Genomic DNA, 11,381 nt, shown 5'->3' on the forward strand with positions numbered 1-11,381 from the left:
GCAGGGACACAACCAAGTGACGCATGACAAGCCAGTATATATACAATAAAAAAATTGCAGCTATGTGGACTCCTAAACAACACCCAGCTTAGATGCCGACGTTGGTAAGGGTAAGCATATAATTGACTGACTGACTACTCGCACTGCAGGCCCAGCTCAGCGAGATCAAGACAAATGCACTAGTTGATTAATGAGGTGAGAAGCTTCCTCGCTGGAGGGAGCAAGGTTTCAAAGGTACCAGGAGTCAAAATGAGTTTGGTTGTGAGCTTAGCTTCTTTTGGGAGGATCCTGGATAGAACAAATGCTTTGGTTGGTTGTCCTGTTCAGCCAAACTAGATGATATCTGCAAGTTGGAATGTACTAGCCCTGGCAATTAATAATATTAATAATAAATGGCTAACGCACACGCTTCCAGCACAATGGTAGGTGTGTTTGGATTACATATCTGCCTGCTGGCGACCCTTGGATCAACTGGAAGCGGTTGTTGGCGCTCCACTTGTACCTACAATATGGAGTTCTTAGCAAGTTGTCCGTTGTCAGGTTGCTATTGGATTACACTGGATGATTGTCAGTACTAGTCATCGTCAAGAACCCCAGACCCGTCATATAAAATCAAGCAGTCAAGGGTCATTCCATGGATGAGCATCCATCGTTTGGAAAGAAATAAGTTCACATACACACTGCCAAAACGAGACGAAAGTTGTCTTGCATAGTCAACTACAAAAATGCGGGATCCTGACGATTGCTAAATGCTTGTTTCGTCGTTCTATACTGGCGTACTTGCTCTTCTTGACTTGAGATTTCAGAGTTCAGACTGAGAAAGTATATATGTGCTATTATAACAACTGCTTTACAAAGCCCTTCAAGCACCGAAAGTGGCATAGTTTTGTTGGGGATACCGGCGTACAAGGAAGAAACATAGTTTTTCTCGGTGTTTCCAACATAGAACAGCCTGGAGATATAAGCAAAAGAGGACATATATGCAGTGTAAAATCGCTAAAAAGTTGAGAGTTGGTGGGTGAAACTAGCACGAACAAATATGAAATTGAGAAAGACCTGCATGAAGAAAATAAATAGGACAGTATCAAATTTGATATTCTAGGATGGTGGGAGGTTAATGCTTCTAGATTTGCAATATTGGCAAGATTGGCCCGTGATGTGTTGGCAAACCCCGTATCAATGGTTGCATCAGAGTTGGCATTTAGCATGTATGGGCCAAGATCGGCCAAGACATTTTACTCATATCAATATTGAAGAGGATATGGAGATATTAGCAATCTTGCAAAAAGGAACATGTTGTTTTTGTAATTTCCTTTTACTGTATTTGCATTTGTTACTCTGTGTGCTTATTACATATTTATTTCAGTTTATTTCAGAACTAATTGAAGAATTTGATGGTGGAAATTCATCCAATTCAAAGGTATCACAAACTAGCAGCGAGCCATCTCCATCTTCTGCTAAAGTTTTGGGTTAGTTACATCCTCCCTAGTCAATATTTTTATGTGGTACTAAGTGGTGAGAAAAGTTGAGTGTTGTTGATGCCTGTTGGTGATGTACTGATTGTTATCAATTTGTCATGTACCCATGATGTGGACACTTTTGTGTTTCTCTTACTTAGTGCTACGTGGAGCTATGAAGGGTTGTTGTTTTGCCATTTGTCGCTTGGTGTTGCTTACTTGCTTGGCTCGCTTGCTTGCTGCTGCTTGCTGTGTGTTTGGGGCTTGCTGCTGTATTGAACACTTGAACTTGCTTATTTGGTATTTTGGTCCCTCGAGAGCTTAAGAGATGAGGTGCATGTCAGCATGTGTGTGCGATGCTATGATTTTGTGAGGAAGCACAGTAGGTTTTCCGACTGCATGTATTTATATTTTCTAAAGTATGTACAAGAAGGTTTCCCTACTGCATGCATTTAGACTTCTCAGAGCAGAAAAGGTAGAAAGACTGGTACAAGGCCGAAGGCTCCCTACTGTATAATCGTATAAAGGCTTGAAACCATGATTGAAGGCCTAAATGAGACTTTGTCTTTGCTCTGTGAACCAACAGAGACATCTCCTGCTTGAAGTTGGCCCTGCATGCATTCCTGATTATCCAAATTGAAAACCCTGTATTTGTTCAGGCAGCAAGTCCTTCCAAAGCCACCTAATTGGCACGTCTCCCAAAGCCACCTAATTGCTGCAATGACAAGTGATCGGCCCAAAAGTAATTTGTATGCAGTGGAAACCTGAAACTTTTTATCCTTTTATTCTTTGACATGTGTAAAGCTGCTGCCTTTTGACCATGAGGTCACGGGTTCGACTCTGGGAAATAGCCCCTTGCAAAAACGTAGGGAAACTGCATACAAAAGATTCAAAGTGGTCGGACCCTTCTCTGTACCCTGGGCAAGCGGGTGCCCTTTTATTCTTCGCTATGTCTGGTATGGACTCTGAAGTACAGTCTTCGTCTTCGCGTCGTGGTAGGAATGGACGCGTTCCCCTCATTTTTCTACCTTCAAACTGATTACTTATTCGCCATTTTGACTCGTTGAACGCACTTAGTAGTAGTTCGCTGGGGGAAGGTAGCTAGGTAGCTAAGCTGGGTGCCTCGGTGAGATTAACTTGCATGTATAAGTACTACTCACTCAAGGGGCTGGCGGTCATCAGTGAGACAGTCATCTATCAGCTAACAAAGGTGCCCTTTGCATAGCTAGCTAGTGAGAATCAATGGCGGCATATTTGCGCTCCCAGCTGGTGCTACTCAGGTCGCCAGGGCAGCGACATCTGTTGAGCTATCGCTCATCGTCATCCTCCGCTGCACCAAGCACTATTACGCCTCCACCTGCTCCTGCAGGTATGCACATCTTCTTCTTGCTATATATGGATCATATCCCTGCACTGACATGCTTCATCCGTGACCTAGGAGGACGTACCAGTTCCAAAGGCTCGCCTAAATACTGGATTTATGGACCTCCCGGCTTAGCATCGTCTATGCTATCCTTGATGGTGCTACTCACCCCCTCATCCTCCGATGTGCCAGCAGCTGATGGTGCTGTTATCACTGGGCACGTGCCTTATGAACCCCCTTTGCAAAATGCAACATAGCTGTGAGGTCATGATACAGTGACCTATAATGGAAGTCACGTATTACTATTGTCATATTGATTTTTCTTTTGACACGGCATGTCATATAGGTAATTCTACGTGTGTCTACGCGTCTTTTTTTTGGCTATATGCATCCTTGTTATGTAGAGGCCGTACGATGTATGTTCGTTATAATTGTATCACTTGATGCGACATTTTAAGTTAATGAAAATGGCATTTATCATAAAAGTATACTGCTCCAATCAACTTGATCAAGAACTGTGCATGTTCAAATTTTTATTTTGAACGGGAGAGGCCACGTGATTGAACTTTGGTGATTTGCAGTTATAGGTCATATATATCAAACCTGTACCCAATGCTTATTGGAGGCGATTTTAATATTCTTAGTACTAGGAAGAAAAAAAATTATTACCGTTTCGACACACATTAGCCTTTCCTATTCAATGTTGTGATTGACAGTTTGCATCTTCGGAAGGCTTGTATGTTCGGGCGCCAGTTCACTTGGGCTAATTATAACCGTTCTTTGCCGATGTACGAGAAGCTCGATAGGGTACTTATGGATACCGAATGGGAGCCTAAATTTACTATGTTAACCGTGCGAGCCCTAGAACGAATCGAGGTATTATTGGATCATGCACCAATCACTCTTGATTCTTATTCTTTGAGCCATTATACCCGTCGCCTGTTGAAATTTGAATTGGCATGGCTGCATTGGGAAGGTTCTGTAGACATAATCAAGAACGTTTGGTAGAGGCCCACCATCGGTCGCATATCGATTCAGAGATGAAATTATAAATTAAAGGCCATGAGACAACACCTCTCTGGATGGGCGAAACCACCGTGTTATAAATAAATAAATAAAGCAGTGCCTCTATACAATCATTGATGACCTTGACAAAATTGGAGAGACTCACACTTATCTCTACAAGAGATTGAATTGAAAAATCAATCTAATGAGAAGGTTGCAAGTCTTTTCCGAGAGAAGGTGATCAAGTACTACCAAAGGTCCAAAGTTGACTTCATCCTAATGGGAGATAGTAATATAAGATACTTCTAATTGGTCGCCAATGATCGACATAGGAAGAATAGTCTCCAACAGGATGAGGGGCAGATCAGAGGTCAGGAGGAGCTCAAAACGGTGTAGTAATCCTGCATGAGACCGTCCGCGAGATGCATCGACAAAACATGAGTAGAGTGGTATTTAAAATTGACTTTTGAAAAAGCCTATGACAAGGTCAAGTGGTCTTTTCTCTAACAGGCCCTAAGGATGAAAGGCTTCTCTCATAAATGGCGCCAGTGGATCCAAGATTTTGGAACTGGTGGTAGTGTGGCCATCAAAGTCAATGATGATGTAGACCATTACTTCCAGACAAAAAAAGGACTACGACAAGGTGACCCCATGTCCGGCCTTAATGTTATTTAACATTGTTGCTGACATGCTGGCTATTCTGATTGAACACACCCACTGGGACAACTAGATTGCAGGAGTAGTGCCACACCTTGTGGATGGTGATCTCTCTATTTTGCAATATGCTGATGACACAATTCTTTTTATGAAACATGACCTAGAAAAGGCTCGAAACCTAAAACTCTTGCTTTTGGCGTTTGAGAAAATGTCGGATGTCAAAATTTTCCATAAAAGCGAATTGTTCTACTTCGGAGAAGCCGTTGAGGCAGCAGCAGAATATGCTGACCTGTTTGGTTGCGCACATGGCCAATTACCGATTAAATACCTAGGAATACCAGTTCATTATCGGTGTCTCAGCATTGCAAAGTGGAAGCATGCAGAGGAGTGTCTAGAGAAATGATTGAGCAGTTGAAAGGAAAACTGCTCTCAGTTGGATGAAGGCTGGTTTTAATTAACTCCGTCCTCATAAATATGGTTCTCTATCTACATTCTTTCTTCCAACATTCAAAAGGGGTCCTGCAAAGACAAGGCATTTAGATCCAGATTCTTTTGGCAAGGAGACGGTGAAAAGACAATGAAGCGTAATTTGTAGGCAGAAAGACCAAGGTGGCCTTGGAACTGATGACCTGCAGGTAAGAATGAGGCCCTGCTCAATAAATGGTTGTTCAAAACTTCTTACTGAAGATGATGTTTGACGAACAATAATGCGCAACAAGTATCTAGTCCAAAAGGCGGTGTCTCTAGCATATTAAAAAATCTAGCGACTCGCACTTTTGGGTCGGCCTAACGGTGGCAAAGAAATATTTCTTTCACTTTGGGTCTTTCGTGATCAATGACGGGTTGGAGATTTGTTTCTGGGAAGACATTTGGCTAGGAAATGCCAGTCTCACATAACAATATCCAACCTTATATAACATTGCCCGTGATAAGAATAATACTATTGCGCACGGCTTAGCTCATCCCCGCCGAATATTTCGTTCATGCGGGATTTGATTGGCCCTTGACTTGTGTCATGGCATAATCTTTATCCCGGCTAGATTCGATTAATCTGACACAAAGTTGGGATGTGTTTCGCTAGAACCTTATTACCTTAGAGTTTTTCACAGTAGACTCTATGTATCGTGCGCTCACCCATTCTGAGATAGCAGTGAGTACTAACAAAAAAAATAGAAATCCAAGATTCCACTAAAAGTTATAATTTTAATGTGGTATGTTGTAGGGGAGTTGTGTTAACCAAAGACAATATCACGCAACGCAACTGGACAAGGAGTAAGAAGTGTTGTTTTTGTACTCATGATGAGACAATCAAACACATATTTTCTCAATACAAGTTTACACGTTCTACGTGGTCAATCATCTAGATAGTGTAAAATTTGTATCGGCACACAAGTGTTATCAATACTTTTTTACATTGATCGGATGGTATTCCAAATAGGCTCAAACAATAATAGGATTGGAGTGTATGCCTTACTTTGGTTTGCATATGTAGAAATGATTTGGTTTTTAGCGAAAAAAATATTTTTGCTCTGCAAGTTATTTTTCCGGTGTACGCACTCACTATGTACGTGGTCTATTCTACAAAGACGCATTGTTCAAGGCGGTGTGTACGTGATTGGAGTAGGTGGCAACGGAGGTTTGTTCCCAACATGGGTGGCAGCATAACCTACGGATCGATCGATCCGCCACCTCCTTGGACATAAGTGCAGTGTCGGACTCTATTATTGCCGATTTGTCGTTTTTATTTGGCTATGTACATTCTAATTATGCAGAGACCAGTGTTACTCACAATGCTTTGTATCTGTTTGATGCTACATTTTAAGAAAATAAAATCACCCTTTATTGAGAAAAGAAACTGTAGCTCGTGCATGTCATTTGTAGATCTGCCCAAGTGAAAAGAGGATCAATTATCTGTGTTGATTTTTTGAACCTGAGTCTATGCCCACCTGATTTAGCATCAAAAGAAAGTAAAATATGTCAAAATTTTCTGAAACCCTTTCGCAACTAATGCGATCTAGTGTTTCACGACAAAATGACTTATGTTGACTTCTTGAAAAAAAATTGCTGCCATGAAAAACTGTGAATAGTAATTTTAATGTAGTATCATTTTTGGCTCAAAATACCACAAAACTCATTTCCCCCTCAAACTTTACACATTAGTATAACACTAGACCATGTTTGTTGAAAAAAAGTTCCAGAGATATTTAACCTCAATTCACAAGAGAGCACGCACATCTGCGCATCAAAATATTATAGTGTGAATATCCATTACAAAGAACAAAAATAATCTCACTGCAACAGAATCGAACAATATTGATGGGAAAAATCTATCAACCATAACTGGATTTTCACCTGTGGGCGTTGATGATCTTTACTACACAAACCACCTATATGCCCGTCGATGTGGAATTTGGCAAGCTCTGTGTGGACCCATTGATTATATTTGCGAGATTGATGTGACACAAACATGATTTAACCAAGTTCGGGCTACCCAGATGAAGTAAGAGTATCTATACTCGGACCCCTACTTTTTTCCTAAACGTCCGAAACGGATGTCCTGTTAGTGCCTGGTCAAAAAAAAAGTGATTCGACCGGTTCCTCACTTTATTCTTAAAAATGTTCGGCCTGACCGAAGTATATCAAAACCATCTCAAAAGTCAAACCGGAGGACGGGAGGACAGTATGAGGGGCTCCGGTTATGCCCGGGCAGCCCACTGCATGCCCACACAGTCCAATTTGCAGCGACCCAGTCCTTCTTCCTCTCCCGTCTCTCTGTCGCCCATTCACTGCCCGGGTGCGTCCGTCGATGTTTGAGGGACCAAATTAGCTAGGTCCGGCTGTAGATGTTCTAACAACCCTATGTTGTGCCTTCTCTCTCCATCCTCTCTCGGAGGAGCAAGGGTGATTCAATCATAGGATCTCAAAGCCTACAACCTCCCACCATCCTCCATTCAGGGGCTTAGTGAACAATGCGAGCGATGACGTTGTGAACTGGCAAATATCTGGTTATTCCAAACGCAGCAGTTCTGGTCGGTTCAGATCTCCCATGAGATGAGGAATAGGGGACCCGTCTTCGACGCCATGAGATCCCACAATGCACACACAGATATCGGTGCAAATCGATTCAGTGGAAAGGCATGGCATCGTGGCTAGTTGACGATCGCCTCCTAGATGATATGGGCGATAGGAGATTGGATGAAGAGACGTGTAGAGGTTTCAAGCCCCTTATGTTTCGGAGAGGGCTAAAATAGCAATTCAGCATCCACACCACGTGAGTCGATCCACATATTGTAAGTGGAGCGCGTCATGTAGATGCCAAAGGCACCGGGTATCCAAAGGATCTTGCCGCTATAAAAGGAGGCTTACAAGGTATACACGGATTTCCCACATGTATGTGCAGGTCCAAGGACTATACCATGGTCCCAAACACTTCATGTCATATCTTCTCATACAATTTTATATTTTGAACCATGTGTTGTGTAGAAATTAAGCTATAATCTGCCCCTCTCTCCCTCCCCCCCCCCTCCCCCCTCACCCTTCCTCCCTCCATCCATCCCTCTCCCTCTCCCTCTCATGTGGATAATAAAGTTGAACATGGATACACGATCAAAGTAATAAACGTAGGTTTCCACCTAGGTTTTGGTATTACATAGAGATGGATAGGGGATGGTAATGACGATGGTTGATGTCGAAGTCTCCTTGATTGAAGTGATGGCGTGGCAGAACCCTTCTATCGATTCCCCTTCCAGTTCCCTTTCGGGGGCTAGGGTTCTTTGTTCTAGCGAAGTTTCTTGGGTCTCTGTAACTCTGCTTCACGATCCGAAGACATTGGGATGAAATAGTCAACATGTGGGAGGCAACGCCCCCTGGTACGAGCAGGCACACTCCTACCAGGCGTCGTCTTCTCTCCCGAAGATTGCCGTGTGGCTAGGTTTTGCTCCTTTATTATCGCTCCTTGTATGGTAGGTTCCCATCACATTAATTAATGTGATTTTCACCCATAATCTTGTATTTCGTATTTAATGCCCCAGATTTCCTGCCGATCAATATTTTGGTTAAATCAAAAGAAACTGTAAAATTCTGACAAAACCTACTACTACGGCACAAAACTGAAAGTAGAATGTGATGCAAATTTGGACTCGTCAGAGACCACCTTCACTTCCATATCTTTGTACCGCCTACAACTTCCCCATCTCGCTTTCCGATCGCTTTCCGACGTGCTTCACAAAATGGGACAGCATGTCTCGAGAAGCCACTACTTGTTATCAGATACAGGTGAGGGACGATCATGTTTATGGGAGCACATTCAAGGGACCGTTAGGTTCTTCTCCGACACTGTAGCCCTTCCATCAGCACCGAGTGAAGTCTTTCACTAGACTCCGGCTCCACCTTCAACATGACTCCATGTAGCTGGCCACGCGCCCCGCGCCCCGACTTCATGCTCTCTCGTGTGCACAATGACTTGAATGAATCCCGTATCATAGTCTTGTCGAAGCCGCACAAGCCCTCAAGCTTGTACCATGTGTTCCCATGCCGCGGAAGTCAGTCACCATCAGCAGCACACTCGTAGGTCGTCATCGCTGAAATCACGGCCATCTTTTGCTTTGACCAACATTCATGTCGATTCATCAGACTGTCCAATTTGACCCAGCCAAAATTATTCGACCGCAACTATGCTCCATCTTGCATCTTGTCCGTCCGCACATCTGCATTGTTTGACGCCATGTGTTTGCATGATCCATGCCACGACGCGCTCCAGACTCCTCCGAGCATTATATACATGTCGCCGTCCTTGAAACTTGCCCTTAACCAATATGATGTACTTGTAATTTTATTTACTGCCGGTGTCCTTTCTACTATGGATGAATCTTCAATATAATCAGAGTTTTTTTTGGCTAAAAAAAACCAGGCACCAAAAGTTGAATTGCCACTTAAATTAGGGGTAAAACCATGAGTTAAACCCCATTTTCTTTCATGATACTCTAAATGACCAACGCTCCGCGTCGTATGAAGTTAACCACTCGGACGAGGTCCACTCTTTCTCCTCCGCGTCTCCGTTCCTGAACTCGTCATTGCAGCTTTTGTTTTGTTTTGCCGGAAAGTCAACCTGAATATATATCCGGTAGGTTAAGCTAGCTGGTTCGACCAAGACTTTGAAAAATGTTATGGAGCGAGCAATAGCTAGCAACTCTGAAAACGAGATCCGTCCCGATCTACGTACGTGGCATCTCTCCGCCCAGGGCCACAATTTTTGTCACAAGTACATATATACGTATACGGTCGTCTTTTCATTCTTTGACGGTTGCGGTTTGTGGTCAGAAGCAGAGTCTTCGTTTTCTCACACGGTGGTTTGAACGGCCGCGTATTCCTCTCCTTCGTTTCTCTGTCTTAAATTATTTTATTTATTCATCCTTTTCACACACTTAACACAAGTAATTCTCGATGAGAGTTGGACATTATAGGACGAAATTACTATTCTGACCCTTTAAACGAACTTTGTCATAAAATGAACTTGACGTGAAAGTATTTCACGATCTGACCCTTTTAGCAACACCATAGCCCGCAGCGTTTCTGCTCAAAGAAGAAACGCCGAGGTAGCTAGCGTTTCTGATCAAAAAAGAAACGCCGAGGTAGCTAGCGTTGCGGACCAGGTAAGAAACGCCGAAGGCGCTGACGTTTCTGGCCATCATATAAACGCCAAAGAACCATGGCGTTGCTGCCCTTTTTTGTGTGCATGTGAAACATGGATGAACAACCTAATTAATAAGGCTAATAAATTATGACTAAAGAGGGCAGCAACGCCATGGTCATTGGCGTTTCCATGATGGGCTGCAACGCCAGCGCCTTCGGCGTTTCTTACCTGGTCCGCAACACTAGCTACCTCGGCGTTTCTTCTTTGGTAAGACACGCTAGCTACCTCGGCGTTTTTATATTGGACAGAAACGCCGCGGGCTGTGGCGTTGCTGAAAGAGTCAGATCGTGAAATATTTTCACGTCAAGTTCATTTTGTGACAAAGTTCGTTCAAAAGGTCAGAATAGTGATTTCGTCCGACATTATAAACATCCACACAAGAAGCTGCAGTTTGGAGGCAGTCATCACACATCAAGCTCCTCTTTGCCTAGCATCTATGCGCTCTATGCGCTCTCAGCTGAAGCTACTCGTGTCGCAGGGGAGGCGACCGTGGAGCTATCCTCTTCTTAACTTTCTCTTAGAAGTTCCAGGAGTGACCCTCCGCACAAGATTCATGATCCCCCAGCGATCATCCAGCCGATCAAGCCGAGGACACTCCCGCCGTTCAGCAGGCAGGCTCCACCCGTTCCTGCAGGTATGCACTCAGCGACTACTTACCTACTCTCAGCATGCATGCATTACACACATCTTTTTGCCCCCTAATCTCGTCATAATAATCCGTGGCGTTGCATTTCAGATCTTGAGCATCTCCCAAGTCCTAAACACATAGGACGCGATGGTGCACCTGTGCCCGATCCGGCCGGCAAGCCGAAGCTTGGCCACCAGTTTCCCTCGGCACAAAATTTATGATCCATTCGGCGGTTACTCCTCTCACGAAGAATCATGAAGGCTGGGACCCACCAAGGGCCCGTGCACCGTTGTGGCGCACCCATCACTTGGGTGCACCAGCCTCCCATAGGGTTTTTTCGGACGTCACCTTCAGATTTGTTTTTAGAAAGACATATTGTTTCTCCAGCATCCTGCCAAAGAAGGAATTCATTGCCAAACTTTAGCAATATCGTCACCATGTTGTTCCCCATGAGCTTTGAGTGGTCCCGCCTCCTGGACTATGGGTTTATAGTACTAGATAGATATGTAGAAATCTCCTTTTGCGTGTTTTATATGTATTCATTATGTGAGGTCCATTATATGAGTATGATGATCTAAG

At 43.6% G+C, this 11,381-nt stretch overlaps 1 long non-coding RNA gene across 1 annotated transcript; it reads left to right on the forward strand.

Moving 5' to 3' along the window:
- The first annotated feature begins 10,585 nt into the window (after positions 1-10,585).
- LOC125527575 lies at positions 10,586-11,023 on the forward strand. Its single transcript, XR_007292192.1, has 2 exons — positions 10,586-10,808; positions 10,911-11,023. It is a non-coding gene; the product is annotated as an uncharacterized LOC125527575 (long non-coding RNA).
- Positions 11,024-11,381: the final 358 nt, after the last annotated feature.

This window comes from Triticum urartu, unplaced genomic scaffold (assembly GCF_003073215.2).
Source record: "Triticum urartu cultivar G1812 unplaced genomic scaffold, Tu2.1 TuUngrouped_contig_4260, whole genome shotgun sequence".
NCBI lineage: Eukaryota > Viridiplantae > Streptophyta > Magnoliopsida > Poales > Poaceae > Triticum > Triticum urartu.